The sequence below is a fragment of the Lepeophtheirus salmonis genome, chromosome 7, assembly GCF_016086655.4.
Source record: "Lepeophtheirus salmonis chromosome 7, UVic_Lsal_1.4, whole genome shotgun sequence".
Taxonomy (NCBI): domain Eukaryota; kingdom Metazoa; phylum Arthropoda; class Copepoda; order Siphonostomatoida; family Caligidae; genus Lepeophtheirus; species Lepeophtheirus salmonis.
The window spans coordinates 11,868,643-11,888,796 of NC_052137.2; the positions used below are offsets into that span (position 1 = coordinate 11,868,643).

A 20,154-nucleotide genomic window follows, 5' to 3' on the forward strand; every position below is an offset into this window, starting at 1 on the left:
TCAAAGCCATACGTTTCCCGATTAATTGAAATATGGAGTTATATATACAATAAATATAAACAATCATATTTGGATCAAGGATACGTTAAATATTGCAGTAGACAAACTTTTTACTTCCTGCTTGGCCGTATCCTTCTTTTTAGGACGTTAGGTGAGGAAATTACTCTCTTTTTGTACATCTTGAGACAGATGGCTGGTGGGTGATCTTCAAATTAGGTTGTCCCGTCAAGAAGGAACAGTTTCTCTTTTTCTTGAGTTTCCTCAGTAAGACAGTTTTATGAATTGATGGAGATAAGCTGAGGCGACCAGCTCCTCTCTCATTTGAAAGTAGGTTCTGAAGCGGTTAGAAATACAGGCTACTAAGTTGTCGACCAGGGGCATGCATTTGTCGATGTTGTTTTTCTCCTCGTCCAGGTATGCCTTTAGATAAGTGATGGTGGGAACCAAGTGGGCCAAAAATATGCTCTTGTCTCCTCTGGAGCACATTAAGGACGGTGAGGTGCTGCATCTATTACATTAATCCATTATCATAAACCCTTCTCCCTCTCTTCAGTAATTGCAGTGCCAAAAAATCATATTTATTGATCCAGACCAAGTCAAGAACGAGGTTATAAAGCATGAGACGTAAATCAAGATCGAGACCAAACCCAATACATTGATGTGTCGAAATAGTTCAAGAACAGCATATGTTCAACTTAGTAGAATATGCTCACCTAATTCCGAATATGGCCTCATTTTTTTCTCTCTTAGCCTTGTGGTCTTCAGAAAGAGAGATAAACAAAGAAAGTAGGAGACGGAAAAAAAGGTAGGCGGTAGATCTTTGAAATGAAATCCCTTTTAGAGTAGGATCCTAAAATCGGGATAAAAACCTGATGACTCGTTGTAGACCCGTAGTGAGTGAGGGATTCCAAAAATCAGACATTCAAGGGAGTCCTCGGAGCAAATCCTCACAAAATCAAATCCTAGTGGCCAGTGGCAGTTCAGCGGGAATTTGGTTGCCAGGGATTCCTCTCTGTAAATGCACTCTCCTCCATTGACGAACACTGATCCCGAATTCGGGATCCTACTTTCAAAACTATAGCGCCTACTTTTGTTTTTCTCCATCTTTCTTTAGCTATGATATAAAAATTTATGGACTTTTCTTATGACAACAGTTCAAGAATGAGTTTTATCCTTAAAATATTGTCTTTGTCTTATCCCAAATTGACAATGATATAGAGCTTCTTGGGGAAGCTCTTACATAAAAAATTAAAGTTCCAAATTTCAGCTATTAAGTAACATACTTTTAATCTTTTTGAATATATTCTTCTTCAAGCCATGAGTCTCTGAATAAAAATAACTTGTTTTCAACTTTAATCAAAGATTACTTGAGTTATGAGCATGATACATCCATATTAAAAATTGTTTATAATTTTTTGACATTATGCTTTAAAGGATATTCACATTATTTATCTCTATGATCAATGGCAAACACTCAAAAAAGCTTTGAACCCTAAAAAAACAAAAAAAACTTTATGACTTTTTCTGAAGGCCATGAAGATAATTCCAAAAAAGTAGGCATTATTTGAAATTCGGGATAAGATTCTACTAAGTAGAGCGTATGCTGTCATAGTGCTTTAAAAAAGTGTGATTTTGTTGGACAGTGTAACCAATGGACCACTAAAATTATTTATGAATATAAACTCTGCAAGCGAAATTATATTTTATTGGTAGATAATGAGAATACATAAATAAAATAGGATGTTTCGAAAAATTACCAATTTTAAATTATAGTCTTTCTAAATTCAATAGGAACAGTTTCAAATCTTGGGGCAAAATACTTTGATATAAGCGAATTCCGTTATTACTACAATATTTATCAGATAAAATAGGAACATTAGTATTTCATAATCCTTTTTATAATTATATTATATATTTTCTTCTTTTTATCTTATTTTAAATCAAAATCCTAGACTCCTGGAAGATACAGTAGTATACAAATATTATGAGTCTAAATAAGTTAGGCGACTTGAAAACTAATGTTACTGAAGTAGACACATCTTGAGTCCATGTCGAAAAATGAATAGTATTCAAGAGAAGTTGAAAAAAGTCCTTATAATGTTAGTCCAAGTCCTTGAATATCTTGATCAGATTTCTTTTGAAAAAATTCAAGTCCATAATTGTAATATAAGGTCCATAGAGTTTAGGCTTCGCGAGAGTTCAGCATAAAATTACTTTTGAGTCGCTAATCTTAGCTATCGAGTCCAAGTCAAGTATTGAGTCTTTGATTGTAAGATCAAGTAGAGTTGCAAGTCTTCAAAATATGGACTGAAGTCCAACTCGAGACCCGGGGTCCCTCTGCTATTCAATTAATTCACAACATAATGAACAGACACGAATGATCAAAATCGAACAATGGATTTGAGTTTCAGTGGAGATTGAGCTTTTTCTCCTGTTATTATTTCTTAAGCTTTTTTATTCCTTACACTTAAAGAAGCACCTCCTATTAAAATGTAGGAGTACCAATTAGCATAGCTTAATATATTCAGTTGGATATTTTCATAATAATTAAAATATAATATCGGGTAGTACAGTAGAATAATTGAAATATTTATATAATAGAAATTGTAGAGCAATAAACAATGAATACATATAAAACTGTCCGTGGAATATTTTTAGGAAAAACATTTTTTTTTTTTTTGCTTGTACTCATCACACATATGTTAAAAAAAAAAAAAAATAGAAGCAAGCCTCTTATTTCATTACATGCAGGTCGTGTACGGAAAGTTCACCTCATCTTTTCACCCCCAGAAAGTTCACTTCCTTTTTTCATCCCAAGACAAGTTCATACCGGAGAAAGTTCATTGCAAGGAGAGTTCATCCTAAAGCAAGTTCATTACGAGGAAAATTCATCCCCAACACTACATTTATTTGGAATATATCTTAATGAAAATAAATTAAGTTTGATGTGGTATTTTATTCTACTTTTAAATACAAAAATATAATCATTCAACAATATAATCATTATCCCAGTAAAGAAGTTCCTAATTTAAATAAGAGCTTATGTTTAACAAAGTACTTTATTTAACCATGAACAACAAATTGCAACAAATTTCCTGAATAGCTATAAGATATTTTTATTTGCCTAAATTGAATATAGCTATATAACTAATCTAATTATCCTCCTTGTGACAATTGTCTCAAATTAGACTTTTATCATATATTTTAAATGTTTTTTTTTTCATTAATTTTATTGTTAGCGAGTTCAATTATTTTTTAAATCATTAAAATCATTCAAGTGATTAAAGGTTGAGTTTCGTGTGTTGCAAAGAGTTAAAATTTTATTTTCTAAGATTCTTTTAGGCAAGTAATTATTAGCAACATTCAATTCACTTGAAAAGTATTAACTGGGGTTTATCCTAAAAACATAATTACGTCAAATATGCATCAGTGATTGAAAAAATTATATTATGGAAAGGATATATAAGAGTCATCAAAAGTTTAATTAGTATGAATATTGACTATCTAGTTACTACAAGTACTGAAAAAATCTCTCTTAAGATTTTTGCAGCATCTATTATAAAAAGTAATTTTTTAAAAAACAATGACTATTATAAACTTACTATTAGTCCGAGAACCTGCCACAGAAGATACAGAAGGATTGACCCCTGAAATTACTTATGTCACCTAGAACAATGATTTTTTTAACTTTGTTTCAAGCCATCAGGTGCATGGACAAAACTTGCATCAGTGTAAAGTATAATGCCATTATATCATAAAAAACCAAGTCTGACAACATATTTCCGTCTGGGAAAATTAAGTAATCCCACAAAAAGTACCGCCCCACCCCTAATTTAAAACAATAATGCTAAGTTTCTTTTTGTATCCAGCCTTCTCCAAATGGTTCTAAAGGGTTTTATGATCGATGTTTACCTTCTGAGCGATACTACAACTGATTACATTACGGTCTATTTGGATATTTTCCATGATTTTTATCGACATTTTTGAAGACAGGCCTGTCAGTGCAAGCCCATCACTCACCTCCACTACCCCAGAACGAAGTGGGTTCGAACCACTGTTGTGCAACAGGAACCGAAATAATTTGGCCTCGTATACAAAGCCAATTATTTTTGTCGCTTTCGATGCGTTTTTCTCCTTTTAGGTAGTAAAATAGGGCAAATTTCTTCCTTTGAGACCTCCATACTTGACGCACGATAATTCATGACTAAACATGCTAAGTGCAATATTGTTAAAATAAGTTTGTAGTCTACACTCGTACCTTTGCAACGCCTTATCGTATGACCCGATATGCCCATTAATGAACAATATCTCCTTAGATTAAAAAGAGGCGGGAATACAAAATGACTTTTTTCCCAACTTATTATTTATATATTTCTTGCACTATTTTAGTAATTTCTATATAAAATTATTCATTTACGTATTTTAAACGTAATTTTTATATTTATAGCATATTGGTGGTAATACCTATCAGTGCTCAGAGTTATTCATCGTCGACGAATAGACAAACTTTTCATTTGTAATATATATTTAATTTATTATTATAAAAGTTAAATCCCAAAGAAATCCTCAGTGTTACTCTATATTTTTCATGAACACACTCACACTTACTTATTCAATACTTATATATTTTCTATAAGCTTGAGAAACTGAAACATTGCTCACGTTGCTAACAACATTTGTGCGCTAAAAAAGGCTTAGAATTTAAAACCCTTAATATAGATAATCTCTTTTCTTTTTAAATATGAGTGACGCACTGAGTTTTAGTTACACACGCTCGTTGTTAAAAATAAGTCATCCTCAGACAATAAAACACCCGGTATAGACAGACAATTTATGCTAATTAAAATAAATAACATTATCTATATTATATTCACATTTTTTTATTTAAAATGATTTTTCTTTTCTTATTTTTAGACAATTCATTAGTTCCTGTCGAATAACTTAAATTATTTGGCTTTTCTAGATTTTCTTCTGGACTTATTTTACAAGAACTTATCTCCTGTATCAAAGAGAGTAAAAATGATTATTTTCCCATCCAGTAACCTCATTGAATAATATTGCAGAATGGTAAGTAAGTTTTTATCCATAGTTTTTTCCTAATAAATTGTCTTCTTTGAACTTTTTCACAATTACTTTAAAGCTTGAAATGTGTTTTATATGATATGGGTCAATGTGACCTCTTCACCTTTTTAAGTAGAACTGTTTTTATATAATTAATGAATCAACATATTTTTTTTAAAACTTAACCATATCATTTTCAGCATTAAAAAAATAAAAGTTAAACAGTTTCCATTGAATAACAATCAAAATTGTGGGTTATATTTAAAAATTAAAATGGATAAAAATAACATGTCCGCCTTTTTAGTGAATGAGTTTTCAAATTTCCACTGCAAAATTTTACACACCTTCTGCATATGAACAATTTACTTACAAGTACATAAGTTAAACGATTACAAAAAAACACGACATACGATTTTTTTTCTAATATTGAGATGATGTTAGTTTTCTATTCTTTGCATAATGCTCTAAAATTGGATAAATATTTTAATTAATCCTCTGTAGAGTGTGCAAATTAGAGTTAATTATTATCAAAATATCATGCTAAAGAATAATGTAGTTAACAATAATTGGTGCAACTGAACATATTTGGAGGAGCCTTTATTATAAATACGACCAATAACAACAAGTTTGTTAGACCTTAGTTGAATTGAACTGCAAAAAATCTCAAATTTCACCAAAATTGTTCAAATTCGTCAATTAAATTTGTGCCAAGTTATTTTGTTTTGAATTAATAGAATATGGTTGTGCCGTACACAGAGAGTATTTGTTATCTTGTCCAAAATTTGTTTCCAAGTTGTTCAGAGATATTTAACTTGGTAAATGGCTTTTACTTCTCAGTATTACCGTATTCCTTCCAGTTTCTTATGAAACAAAAATCGTTAGAATTAGTTTTTCTCCTTTTCACATATTTTTTTAATGTTGATTTCATGTTATTCCTTCACATATTTATAGGGAAGTACAAATATGGTTAGATAATGATTTTTCTCTAAATTATTTTCAATTAATTAATTCGGTTTAGTCACTATCAAAATTCTTGTATAATAGTATAACTTATCATCATAACTCAATTCAATTTTTTGAAATTATATTTTATCAATTATAACGTCTTTATAAGAGATGAAAAGAAGTACTTTTGGACAATTCCCCTTACACGGTGTAGGAGTGTTTGGTTGTTTACACTTTGATGTCGTTGTAAATGGGATAGACAGGTTGTTTGTTTTTGTTTACAATTTTGAAACAAATTGCGCTACTTCGACGGAAGCTGGAAAATTCAAAAGAAATTTACACACGCACTTGACGTACCCTTTAGATATGAACAATACACTTACAAGTACATATAAAAAAAAAGTGAAAATTTTATTAATTCCTTATGAGTGTAAGTCAAAAATAAAAGTATGTCTTAGTAACAAACTACTAACAAAGATTACGATAAAAACTATAGTGCTCCTTCCTCACTGAATTTTCAAAATAAGGATAAATAACTAATAAGAGCACTAAAATATTGCAGGTTACCAACTTATACTTTTTAAAATTATCATCAGGAGGATTTCGACTATTTTCACATCCTTACTAATATACTTCCAGCCAAATGATACTAATCAAAGCACAAACTCGTACGGTTTATCACAAAATAAAATTACTGCTTTTTACACTAGCCTTTTCCCGTAATAAAATGTTATATCTAGGACAAAACATAACATAAGATTACAAGTTTTAGCAGAAAAGGGTAGTACAGCTACTCGTAGATAAAATATTAAATTGGGAATTGTTGCAACATGCCCTTTTCTCGAACTTTAAAAAAAAAAAAGCTATTAACAAAATAAGTGTATAATTGTACATATAATCCACTACAAACTATTAAAAAAAAATATAATCAATCATTTTGTCAAGTTATTGATTAGAGGGGCAATATTTTTATAATAACTCAGTCAGTTTTTAATAGTTTTGTTGTAGCTTTTATTATTTGAATTATAGATCTTTTTTTCAATAGTTTGATATAGTTTAATCAAAATTTATTTGAGATATTGTAACTCTCAATAAAAAGAGTTCAGTTGCAACAAAAGTTGAAAACAAAATCGTATTGTTTTTCTTTCTTTGGAGGTCGTGTAATAAGGATGTAATTAAGTTTTTGCCATTTTTGCCCCCTCCCCATGTTCCATCTTGGTACATATTTATATATATTTCTCTTTCCTTATAAAGTACGCAATCTCTATACTTCTTCTGTCGTCTTACATAATTTGGACTAACATAGCCCTTTAAAGCCCTATCCGCATGTTTTTATTTAGGTTAGGCCTTTCAGTCCACTCCTGCGGAAAACCCTGTTTTATTATTTTATTTTTAAAACTTCACAGCGAACGTGTTTCATAGATGGGGATTGGCCCAGAGGAGAGGTATGAGAGTGATTTTCTCCGATCTATAATACTGATCTCATTATTCTACGAGTATAATATAAGTCTTATTATACCTTCAAATTCTTATAATAAATTGAAAGTTAAAGTTCTAATATGAATTCTAATATGCCTGAGCACTTGTTACAACAAAAAAAAAAGTTATGAAAAAATAATTACACTGTCCTTTGAGGTAGCATCAATCGTATTAAAATAATTAAAAAACCTATTGCTCCAAAACTTTGTCGTAAAGAATTTTTTAATTTTCAAACCTTAGCCTTCCAAAAACAAAATAAAAATTATATTTTATTAAGCATGAGAACACTATGTCTGCAAAAAATCAAAATGGTATCAAAAATAATACCGTCGTTGTTTTAGTGTTAATTTTTAAATATAACAAGATTTTTTTAACTGTTGCAATCGATCCTACTAGCTATGGAGACAATTGTACCATTTTAAATGACCAACTCAATTACGAATTTTTACAAAGTTATGCTTCTATGAAACGGCTCACTTTGTTGGATGGACACTTTACCGAAAAAAATGACAAAAATTATGATTCTCATTCATGTTACTCCAATTTTAAAACATTAAATCCCAAATTATGTGCTACAAATTGTAAAAATTTAGTTTTCACTAATTTATCATAATTAATTCATTTAATTTAAGGCATGCTTCAAGAGTTGGCTTGTAATAAAAAAACCTGGAAACTTCCTCATAAATTGATAATTATAATTTGGGTTACATGAATGGAAATCATAATTACATAGAATTACAGCATGCATTATTATTGACTATATTTTTCCCTGTTTTTGTCTGTTCGGCAAAGTGTCCGTGAAATTACTTATGGGTATAATATACAAATAGACTCAAAAATATTAGGGATATGTAGGTATGTTTTGGTAAGTATTAGAACAGTGGTTCTTAACCTGGGTTCAATGAGCCAGTCTAAGGGGGTTGGCGGAGGTCAAAATAGTGATCACACTTTCCACTTGACCAATTAAAAAGGATTTGGTGAATATTCATTTGAAACTGTTGGGATTCAGTACAAGATTAAGAACCGGTATATTAGAAGGTCTAAGTCAAACAAAAGAGACTCGGTGTTACCTCGCTGACATAAAAAATACCGTATGTATTTTCTTGTCAGCTGTCAATTCCCTCGGCTCACTTGATACGTCATGGCTAGTTCATAATTTATTCTTTTTCATGAATACACAAAGTATTAAGTTACTCTATACATATGCTCCGTTTCTAATAGAATATGAATACAATTTCTTATTTCTATTTTAGAAATTTTGGCTATCATATACAAATAAAAATGTGTAGCTTCGTTTACAATAAAATATTACAAAGCAATATTATAATACAGTATCGAATAAAATACTATGTAGGATTTTAATAAATGTAATTCATTTTAAAAATTGTAGAGAAATAATTTGACGATGATAGTCTAGTATTACTTAAGAGAAATAAAAGTTGGTATGACCCACTTATACTTATTTATTTTGACCAGCGGTGATAAAAAAAGCCTATAAAGGTCGACTTATTTTATAAAATATAAAAATTATCGTTCTTAATAATAGTGATGCATTTATAATACATATATTAAAATATAAAAGACAAAAACATAAAAAAAAAAAAACGTGTCAGTGCAGAGGAAAAAAAAAAACAAAGGAAAAAATAAACACGTGTCACGCAAAATAATAATTTACTAAATTTCACTTGAGGTCATCTCACTTCCTATGTGAAAGCAAAAAGGTATTTTATTCCAAAGTACAATAGATCAGTAATATAAACTATACTTAAAAATGTACATCTTTGATTTTAGTAGGTAGATGGTGTTTTGAATAGAGAGTCTCGTTTTGTGGAACAGATAGCCTTTATTTAGTATCCAGGTTGGGCGAGATATATATAAAAGTTATCGTTCTTAATAATAATGATGCATTTATAATACAAATATTAAAATATAAAAGACAAAAACATACAAAAAGTGACAGTGCAGAGGAAAAAAAGCAGAGAAAGAAAACAAACAAGTGTCACACAAAAAAATAATTTATTACAAATCCCTTGAGGTCAGCCTCACTCCCCTGGCGAAAGCAAAAAGGTATTTTGTTCCAAAGAATAATAGATCTGTAATATAAACCATTCTTAAGAATATCAATCTTTGGTTTTGGAACGGATAGCCTTTATTTAGTATCCAGGTTGGGTGAGATAAGTTAATCTTTTTGCTTACAATTCGGTGTAGTATAGTCTTATCTTTAATTGCCCGTTTACGAGACTAAGTGATGAGGCCAATTCTTTTGATTTTGCATTCGTAGTTCTCGTTATTCTCCAATAAATGAAAAAACGACACAAATCTGGCTTGCACCTTTTCTAAGGAATCAATCAAGTAGTTTCTTGAAGAATTCCAGATCTCAAATCCGTACATTAAAATTGGGAGCACATAAAGTTTATATGGTTTTACCATAAACAAAGGGTCACGAGTTTTGAAGCTTCTTTTAATAATTCCCAGGTTACGATTGACCTTCTTTATAATGTATTGAATATCCCTCTTAAATTTGAAATCACGAGAGATGTAGATTCCTAAATCCAAGAAGTAATCAAGCACCTTAAGACTTGTGGGGATGAACTCTGTTTTTGGAGAAACGAAGCAGGACACATTTATTAATATTTATAGGCATTCTCCAAGTTACTAAAGTAAAAGTGTAGATCTTGACAGTATATAAGATGAGAAAATCCAATCTGTTTTAAAGTAATAAACACTGAATAACAATTAAATATTTAAAATAAGGAGTTACACACGTATTAACACAACGAAACAAAAATAATATATATCTTTGGGTAACTACCAGAGGATTTCGGTCCTTTTTTCTGTTTCTTTTTGGATAAAAGTTTGCGTGATATAACAAAGTTAATGACGTGTCTAAGAAAAGAAGCAATGTGGAAATGGTCAAAATATTCGCGAGCATACATCTTAAAAAAAAGTATATGTTGATAACCTGCGAGATATTAGTGCTCTTATTAATTACTAGCGGGAGGACCCAGGATTGCTCGAAGTTATTAGGGTTCAATTAACTTTTCCTTAATATTTATGGATATGCACTCCCACTTTTTTTTGTGTAGCAAAACCCATAATAAAAAATAGCTGTGTAGCAAAGGACATCACGTCATATTAAAAAAGACGTACTGTACTTTGCTACACAGATATTTTTTATTATGATTTTTTGAATATTTTACACACACATGTTCTTATATTGTTATTTATTTCAAAAATGACTTTACGGGCATCCATCAAAACAAATTTTGCTTTGTTAATAAAGATACCTACCTATTTTGAAAATTCAGGAAGGAACACTATCGTTTTTAAAGTGATCCGTATCACCATATATGTCGTTTATCAAAGTTATTCAAATAACTTTTTCTTTTCCATTTTAACTCAAGAGGATTTAGACAGTTTTCACATATCTAAGTTGTAATTTCAGGAAGTTCAAGCTTTGGAAAATAAAAACCCTTCTTTAGATTTCCAACTAGAAAAAAAAATATCATACGCGTTAAGGTTATATATTATACATATGTAGAAGTTTGTATTTAAATAACGAAGATTTAAAACTAATTCCATGATGTTTTTTTATTGATTCGACTACCTTGTGTTATTGTAATGGAAATAATTTGTGTAAGTGTTCTGATATATAATTTTTAAGGGTTTAGAAAATAAACAAAAACGAAATTGAAGATAACAATTGACAATTGACGTGACAAGAAAAAATTGAAAATAACACGTAGCTATTTTTTTCCTACATATTGTTTGTATTTCACTCTGCATGCACAAGAAATATCAATTTTTGTACAATGTAGATATATTCATAGTGTGAAGGAAATATGGTTATCTCATCCAATGTTTTCATTTTGAAACTTATATTTTGCATCCATCGTTTAGATGTAAATTCTTTACGACAATATTATGAAGAAAAATGTTCTCTTTAATAGAAAAATGAACTTCTGAAGGTACTTTATTTTTTTAAAATATTTTAATAGATAGATTGACAAGCCGAAGAAATATATATGTATGGAATCAAACTATTAAATGTTTCAAAAAGTGTCGACTAAGACAAGGATAACAAATTCAAAAACCCAAATACATAATCATTCTTAGAACGTCATAATTTGATATTTATCATCTTTTAAATAGGATGTACAAATTTAGAATTGTAAATGGTAAGCATTTTTGGTTTGTAAAATACAAAAAATAAACGTCGTAAACATGACAATTTGAAAATTGTTTGGGATGAGAGTTGCTTAGCTGTCATGGTGTTTTATTTAAATAGCTGAAATTAGCTGTGAGAGTAAGGAAATAAATACAAATTCCACTCCTTATTTAGCAATAGGCAGGAATGACTCCATTATCCATGAGCTCACACACTTTATACTCCTCCAGAATGAGAATATTTGCTATTTTAGTGCTTTTGGTGGTTTGTTTTGTTTATTTGTTTCTATATTGACTGGATAAAAAAAACAAAGAATATAAAGACGACAAAGGATACATTTCATAAAAAATTTACAACTGGTAAGCTGGAATATATTAGTGATCTTAATAATTTATTAATTACTAGCTCTTGTATCCGGCATTACCCTGAGTAATTAGGCGTCGCCTAAAAGACTAATTTTTCTTTAATAATATAGAAGATAACACCCCAAGAAATCCTTAGTGTTATTCTCTGTTTTTCACGAGCCCGCTCACATGTAACTGCTCAATACTTATATCAATTTATATGTGTTCTGTCCTCAAGAATGAAATAATATTTATAAGAATTTGGGGGAAAAAATAATAATATACTGGTAATCTTTGAAAGGGATTATTTTCAATTTCCTCCCTCCCTTCTAACTCGGCAATCTCTTGAATAATGAAGGAGATATAAATCTTATACGTTATATTTTGAGGGAGTGAACGTATTTTCAAGGTACGTTCCAAATTATCGTCAATATAATTAATTATGCTATTTTTAGTAATGCATCCTCTCACAGTTACATTGTGTGGATGTTTAATGGAAAAAAAATAACTTTTTTGTTTACAGAAAATGACGGATTGAACCTATTTGATATGTTAATTTTCATTTTATTCATGCAATTTTGATCATCGATCATCCGCAAAGAGAGTTTCTGGGGACTAAAAGAAGTTTTTATCGCAAAACACATCACTACTATTGTATGATCTGATATTGTTTCAGAACTATGAAAGGTATTCTTTGAATCTTATTATATCCTTTCCAACCCAAGCGCCAAAATAAAGTAAAAAAATAACATTAACATATACAAAGGAGTAAAAATAACAACGGCACTAAATTTTAAAGATCAAAATATTTGTTAACACATATTTTATTAAATTTTTTTATTGTTCTTTCATAAGGTAAAAAAAGAAATTATATCGATTTTTTTTTCTACTTTTATAGTTTATTAGAGTAGTATTACTACATTTTCAATAGCAATAGAAAAACTCATGATCATAGGTTACAGTTTGAGTATTCTGTGAGTTTATACACTTTGACTAAGAGTAAAACATATTTTTTTTTTACAAAAAAATCTTGCTTATTCTTGTGAAAAAGTACTTAATAAGCACTTAATAATTAACATTGATTCAACTTAAGAGCCATCTAGTGACCAAAAAAAGTATGCATGGATGTTTGAAAATATACGAGTATCAATATATATATATCAATATTTTTCATCTAAAAAATAACAGCAAAATCGAGCGTGTATAAAGGGTACACTATATATCATATACACTTTTTGATCTAAGAAATGACAATGTAGTCATACTAATGAAATATAGCAACCATTTTGCTTGCAACATCTAGTTTGTGTAGCTAAGGTAGCCCTAAAGAGACTAAAGTACTCCCTGGCTCATCAGTCATAAGGCCATTTTTGTTTCTTTCAAGCTATTCATATTATTCTTACATTCTTTAGGTGAAAACATCTTTGTATTGAGTCACTTAGTTTGAGTGTGCTCGTGAAAAACAGTGAGTAACACTGAGGATTTCTTGAGTAGTTTATTTATATATTTTTTAGTTGGTCTTTTCGACGATGCTTCACAAATTCGGACCAGGTAGGGTACTACCCCTATTTTTTAATAAAGAAAAAATAACTTATTCTTCTCTTAACACGACGTTATCCATATAACATACAAATTTACCAGGGATGGTGCCAAAAGTCAAAAATTACATATATCACATTTATCACTTACAGGTAGAGATATGCCAGGTCGTGGACATTGAAACCTTTTTCAACAAGGAAATAACATTTCCTAGAGATCACAAGGCGGGTAGGAACAATTGTCATAAGGAATGGATAGACATGTTGGCTCTGGCAAGATGCTTAAATTAAACTTCAATGCTGCAAAGGAAACTGTCATATACGTTTAAGTTTAATCTTTGCAAGAAATACAAACAGGTGGAATGTCTTGCAGTGGGATGGTGTCCCAGCCTACAGCTCAAAAATGGACCAAAGATTCTTGGAGGACAATGTGCATTTTTGGTCTACCAAAATAATTGTTACCCTCTCACCGGTAGACCTGATATTAACCCCCTGGATTATGCTAATTTGAGAAGAAATTCCTCTAAACTTCGCCACTAAAACATTGATAACTCGAAGAACTCATTCTATGAGCAATGGGCTATGATGTCTGAGGCCTATATATAAGAAATACTCAAGTCTAATAGTAAAATTTAATCATGTACTCTTTTGTAAATGAAATCCAAATTAATTACTCTCCAAATAAATTCCTTTTTCTTAAAATCAATTGAAAAATCGAGACGTTATTCCTTTTCAAACAAGAAATGGTGTTTTTTTTGTCACATTGTTATGTGAATTATTTTCATCTTCAAAAGTTGGTTCAAACATGTAAAAGTATTAAAAACTTAAAAATTCTGAAACAGCAATATTCAATACGAAAAAACTAATCAAAGATTAGTGATTAGCGCTTCGATTACTACTAGAATTTTGTATAATATTTAAAAAACTGTTTTGTTCATATGTGCTATCCATTTCAATTCCTTTATTTTCTACAGCTTGTTGTTCTTAAGGAACTCATATTCGTAAAAAATTTCCGTTGCACCTCGAAATTTTTTAGATCACAATCTCTTAGAAAATAAAAGAAATCCTTTTCGACGTAAATAATTACAACATATATTTAACTTTTCATTAATTGATTATCTAGATTTCATTCTTTGATATTTTATTATCATATCTAATTACAACATTTATAGACTTTATTTGATGTGGAATCAAATGATTATTAGGTTTAATATTTGAACTTTAAAATAACATTAATGGTCCGTAGTTCCTTTGATTGTAGAAAAAAGTTTTATAAATACCTAAGCATATGTATATTTAAATATTTACACAGACAATAAAACTAAAATTAGGTCGGCAAATATTAATGTAAATGTATGTTTTATCAAATAATTATGTGAAATAAAATTTATTTTAGCACAATATTTCTAGAACTATGGGTATATCTCCCATGAAAAATCCTATATTTTAGGTGACCTATATATTTATGAATAAACAAAGAGACACACGCGACGGAACGAATTTAAAATGGAGGGAGGCAGACAGTTTCAGTACTAGGAATATTGCCCGAGATATATTAAAAAATATATATAAAAGTTTGTTCCTATATATATATAGTGTATACTTGTATAAACACATTGTACAGGTTGCAATTTCTTCGTCTTAAAATGCATAATTTTACTTTGATTTTTGAAAATACCAGTTCAATCAAAATCAATTTTGTATTTCAATGACGTCGCTTCTAGAGGCATGCTTCTATTCTCTTTTATTTCCAGTTGCCTATTATTATTATTAATTTATTTTTTTGTGTTTTGTCAAAATCTATGATGGCAAACTCCTCTGTCAAGTTGTCCCATGCAGCAGCCTTAGGTATAAGTTAAAGTTCTTAGCCTATATATTTATGTTCATAAGAGTTTTTGTTCAATGCAATATTTAAATCATTAGTTTTATATTTTCAATATAATCACCTTGCCTGACATCATCCTCCTGGATTTTGCAATCTAGTGCCTCTCGGAGAACAATATTCGTTACACATCTTATCAAATTTCACATCATATATCTAAAGAAAAATAGTTTAATCAGTAGCAGCAGTTGTTGATATTGATGGAGTTGCATGATAATCACAGTTTTTTTCTTCAAAAATATTTTTTCAATGGAAAAATTTGCCAAAATAGAAGAAAAAAGATAATATAATGTTGAAATGTCCTCCCATGGGGAATCTCCTATTTGTAAAGTTGTAGTTTTTAATTTCATAAATGTGCTGTGTCAATAAAAATTAATTTTGGACAAAAATGAACAAAGGATTAAAGAAAATCCCAATATATTTTTTACTTCATATATACATATAGGCCAATATATAATAGACATTTTTGAGCCAATTATAGGCTTTGTATTCAAAATCTGGGATGAGTTAAGATACGTAGGAATTTTAACTATAGTTTAAAACTCTTATTTGAAATAAGAGACTTATATTGACCCTGTTAGGACTTTTATTAAGTAAAATATGTTAATTTCTCATAAGAATAATTTGGAATAGAAATTGACGATAATTCGTCGAAGAGTACATATATAATCCACACTTAATTTTAAGTAAGCTTGCTTTTGTGTTGACAGGTCACATATGTACAGTTGCAAATAATTAAGTTATTAATAAATTTTGGGTAATTTTAATTATTATTTTCTTTCTAAAAATTAGGACCCAACGGTGTCTCGTCCTGCCCTTGTTGGAGCGTTTATGCATATTATTGGTGATGTAATTATTATTAACTTTTGTAATATAAACTTTTAGTTTTATATCAATTGAGTAGATTAAAAATAGTATGAACAAAAGATTCAAAATAAAATAACGCTAGTCAAGAAATTTTTGTCCTTTGATTAGGATGGCGTGTTCCTGATTATTTGTATCCCAAAAAAGATGAAAATTACCATTATAACACAAATTTTCCCGTTCCGTGGACTACGAAGAGCAGCATTTCAAGTACACATATATATCAATAAACTATAAAATACTTTTTTAAGCAAGATCTCATAAATAACTTTTGAAATATTACTTCTTTTATTGCGTTCTTTTTATTATTTTGAAGTTTTATATCTTCCATATCGATAAAAGACTATAATTTTGGTTATTGTGATCTAAAATTGATTGGATGTTTAAAAAAAAGAAGGTATTTTATAGTAATTACAGGCCATTTTCTTTGATTCATATAACCATATAATAAAATATAAATGATTTTTTGAATCAGGAAACATGTATGTACACACCTATGGACTCTATCTTACGCATTCCCTTTGATTAATATTTTTTCCGAACAGAAAAAAACAATACTAAATCATGTAAAGGACACAAAACTAGAAAATTATGTACTATTAAGGTGATTTTAGTATTTCTCGAGATAAAGGCAATTACGGGGATACCATTTCAATTCAAGGGTAAAGAAATCTCAGTTTTTTATATTAAGTAATGTTCAGATCTAAAAAAATCAAATAACTGACAAGAAACTCAATTCCGGTAGTACCCGGCATTGCCCTAAGTTATTAGGGTCGGAGAACACCCAAATTTTCCTTTAATTATATAAAAAAATAACTTTGCAAGAAAACATAATTGTTACTCTCCGTTACTCAATACTTAGATGTTCTCTTCTAAAAAATAACATAACAATAATAAGAGCTTGAGATTCTTTTCTAATATAACTTGACAAAATACATTAGCAAATTGCTAAACCTAATTTAAAGTTGCATACCATTTTTTATACAAATGTTTCTTCTCATTTTTAAAAAAATATGAGCTGACCTGAGCATCTACAAGATTTCATTAATTTTTACGTAAAGTTTTTATTCAATTCTATACAAATATCCTCTTTCTCTATATGTTTATATGAGGTGCACACTCAATTGCATTGTTATTTCTTAGATCAAGTATCTACAGAAAAAAATGACTTACGAATAGTATACATACAAACAAGCCAACCTTAATCTACATTAGTGTTGAGACTCGGTCCAAGACCATATTTTTTCCCCGGTTCGGTATTATGTGATTTTTGTAGACCGATTTATGGCGTACTGCACTTCCATGATGGAATCTCGAATTTGGAAAGAAGGCGCGGGAGAAATTCTTCTCCAAGAGGCCCTAAACTGCAAATTCCAATTGGCTGATTTCAGGCAAGAGGAGTGCCAGAAGTCAGCCATATTGTTGTTGCAGAAGTTTGGTTCTTCTTGGCTGTATGGGGTTGTAATTGACTTCTTGATGTTGTATGCAGTACAAATATAGATGGCAACAGTCTCTGCAGCCTTCTTTGGACTAAAAACGGCGCAGAGGAGTTGCACATTCCTTGCTTTTTTTTGTTGATACTGCATAAATTTTAAATATGGAATAAAATCAATACTTGGTTATTTTTGTTTCAGACGAAACTCCAGCTCAGAGTGCGATCTCAGATAGTGGAACAAAATTTAATAGCATTACAAAATTGTGAACAGGTTTTTTAGTCTCAATCCATGAGCCGATTTTTTCTGTTTCAATCTGAGGACCAATTTTCTCACCTATACACCTGATTTATGTGCCATATAAATATGATTTATGCAACAAATTTTACTTCATATGACGTTATATATAGTGACAATGTTGACAATTGTCACACAAATAAAGAATCGGCCTAGACCAAATTTTAAATGAGAGCCATAAATAAACTGAATTTGTCTTTTGGACTCGTCAAGGCCAAACTTATTTTTTGGACCGAATTAATTCGTTCTACTAAAAATCGCAACGGGTTCAGACCGATCTAGGATTAACAGATTGAAACTCAACACTTGTACATACCTTTATATATCCTATTTTAAAGGTCTTAAAAAGGTGTTTATCCTTATTTATAAGTTAAACCTTGATTCGTATTTTAAACGGTGCACATATTTGGTTTAAAAAATTGCCCCTTACATTTAGGAAATAATATCAATAAACTTAATTAATATCTATACTACAAATAAAAGGTATTCACATGGTTCTTCAAAAGAACTAAATAAATGTAATCCTCGAGTGTCCACCAAAAAATTGATCTTAATAAAAAGAAATACCTCTAATGTTTGATAGGAGAAAATAGGCTTACTTTTGCAAAATAATAATAAAAGTGCAAGTGTGCTGAGGATTACTCTAAATATTCTTTAAGCGTAAATAATTTGTAATGTGGAATTATTGGAATATTTAATACTTGTTTATATGTTTTTTGTAAAGGGTTGATCCTATCTTGTGGTACACATTTTATTATTTTCAATCCTGAATGACGTTGGTACGAAATCACGTGGGAGGACAACAAGACATCTTAACTCTGAACAGAGAAAGCTGAGACGGTTCGAAAAAACACAGAAGATTTTGTCAAGGCCAACAAAAATTCAACTGCAACTACAAAACAATTACGTAAATAAATATACATTGTAGTATAAAGTTATTGCTTCATATAAGCTCTTTCAAAAATTTCTATCGAAGAGGCCAGATACAAAATAAAAATACGAAATATCCGATTTCATTCAAACAGTGTATTCTAGGAAAAAAAAAGTTAAGTATCATTTATTTAAAATTAAAAAAAAAAAGGAAGACCATAAATAATAATAATAATAAAAAAACATCATTTTTAGAACACCAAATTGAAACCAAAATGAACACTAGCTAGCATGAGTTCGGATTATACATTTTAAAACTTCTGAGGATTTACTTAAGTAGCTTCTTATGTTGGAGTGATACCGATGGGTAGAATTTCACTTCTTTTGCCACCGGGATCCAGGACATGTCATCGGCATTGGGGATTTTCAAGGAAAGGGTGGTATATCTTGCAACAGACGCCAAAGAAATCGCTCCTAGTTTGTTAGGGTATATTGGTTCATAGGATAATACTTTCCAGCAATTAATGCCGTAGAGTTTAATAAAGGAAAATCAATGGCTCTAGAGTTTTGTGGAGATTGCTTCTTCCTTTTGAAATAATTCAAAGATTATAGAAGCTTTGATTAAATTCAAAGATCAATTTTTCAGACCCTTGAGGCTGATGGCAACGAATCTTTGCAAAATTCTGACAGCCGTGCAATCCTCAAAAGCATGCATATTGTACAAATATTCCAACAATCTTTGGAAGGTTTAAAAATTTTTATACAATTGGCAGAGATCTGAAATTGAGCGGTCAATTTCCTAGCATCCGAACTATACATAAGGGAAGATAAAATTATGTTTCTCCAATTTTCTGGAAGTCCTAACAAATTTAAATAGTAATCACAAATAGATTGAGCTCCGTCTTTTGGTTTCATAAAATTCATTTTAAGATACCAGGGTCTAGGAACAATAACATTTTTTGACTTTCTTTTTAAAAGGGAAGTAAAAACAACAGAAGGGGGTTTGCGCATTTAGGTCATCGAAGGTTAATTTTTTTTCCCGGGGCTTCTTCCTCTAATGTCTTTGGAGTGCTAATATTCCTAAAGAAGACAGGCTTCTTAAGCTTGCCACAGATTTTACCCAGAATAGAATCCCCATTGAATAAAGGAACAACTGATTTAATAATGAGTTGAGTTGCAGCCCATACCGGGAAGTGAGCACCTATTTTTAAGTCTATGGTAGAAATTACTGGATGAAAACTCTCTCCTCCATTCAACGTCCGGTTTTATGGAC

General features: G+C 30.0%; 1 long non-coding RNA gene across 1 annotated transcript; it reads right to left on the minus strand.

Annotated features, from left to right (window-relative positions):
- Positions 1-1,680: 1,680 nt before the first annotated feature.
- Positions 1,681-4,641, minus strand: LOC121122098 (uncharacterized). The gene is made up of 2 exons (XR_005865696.2): positions 2,746-4,641; positions 1,681-2,482 (listed from the first exon to the last, which is right to left on the minus strand). It is a non-coding gene; the product is annotated as an uncharacterized lncRNA (long non-coding RNA).
- Between the last annotated feature and the right edge of the window lie 15,513 nt (positions 4,642-20,154).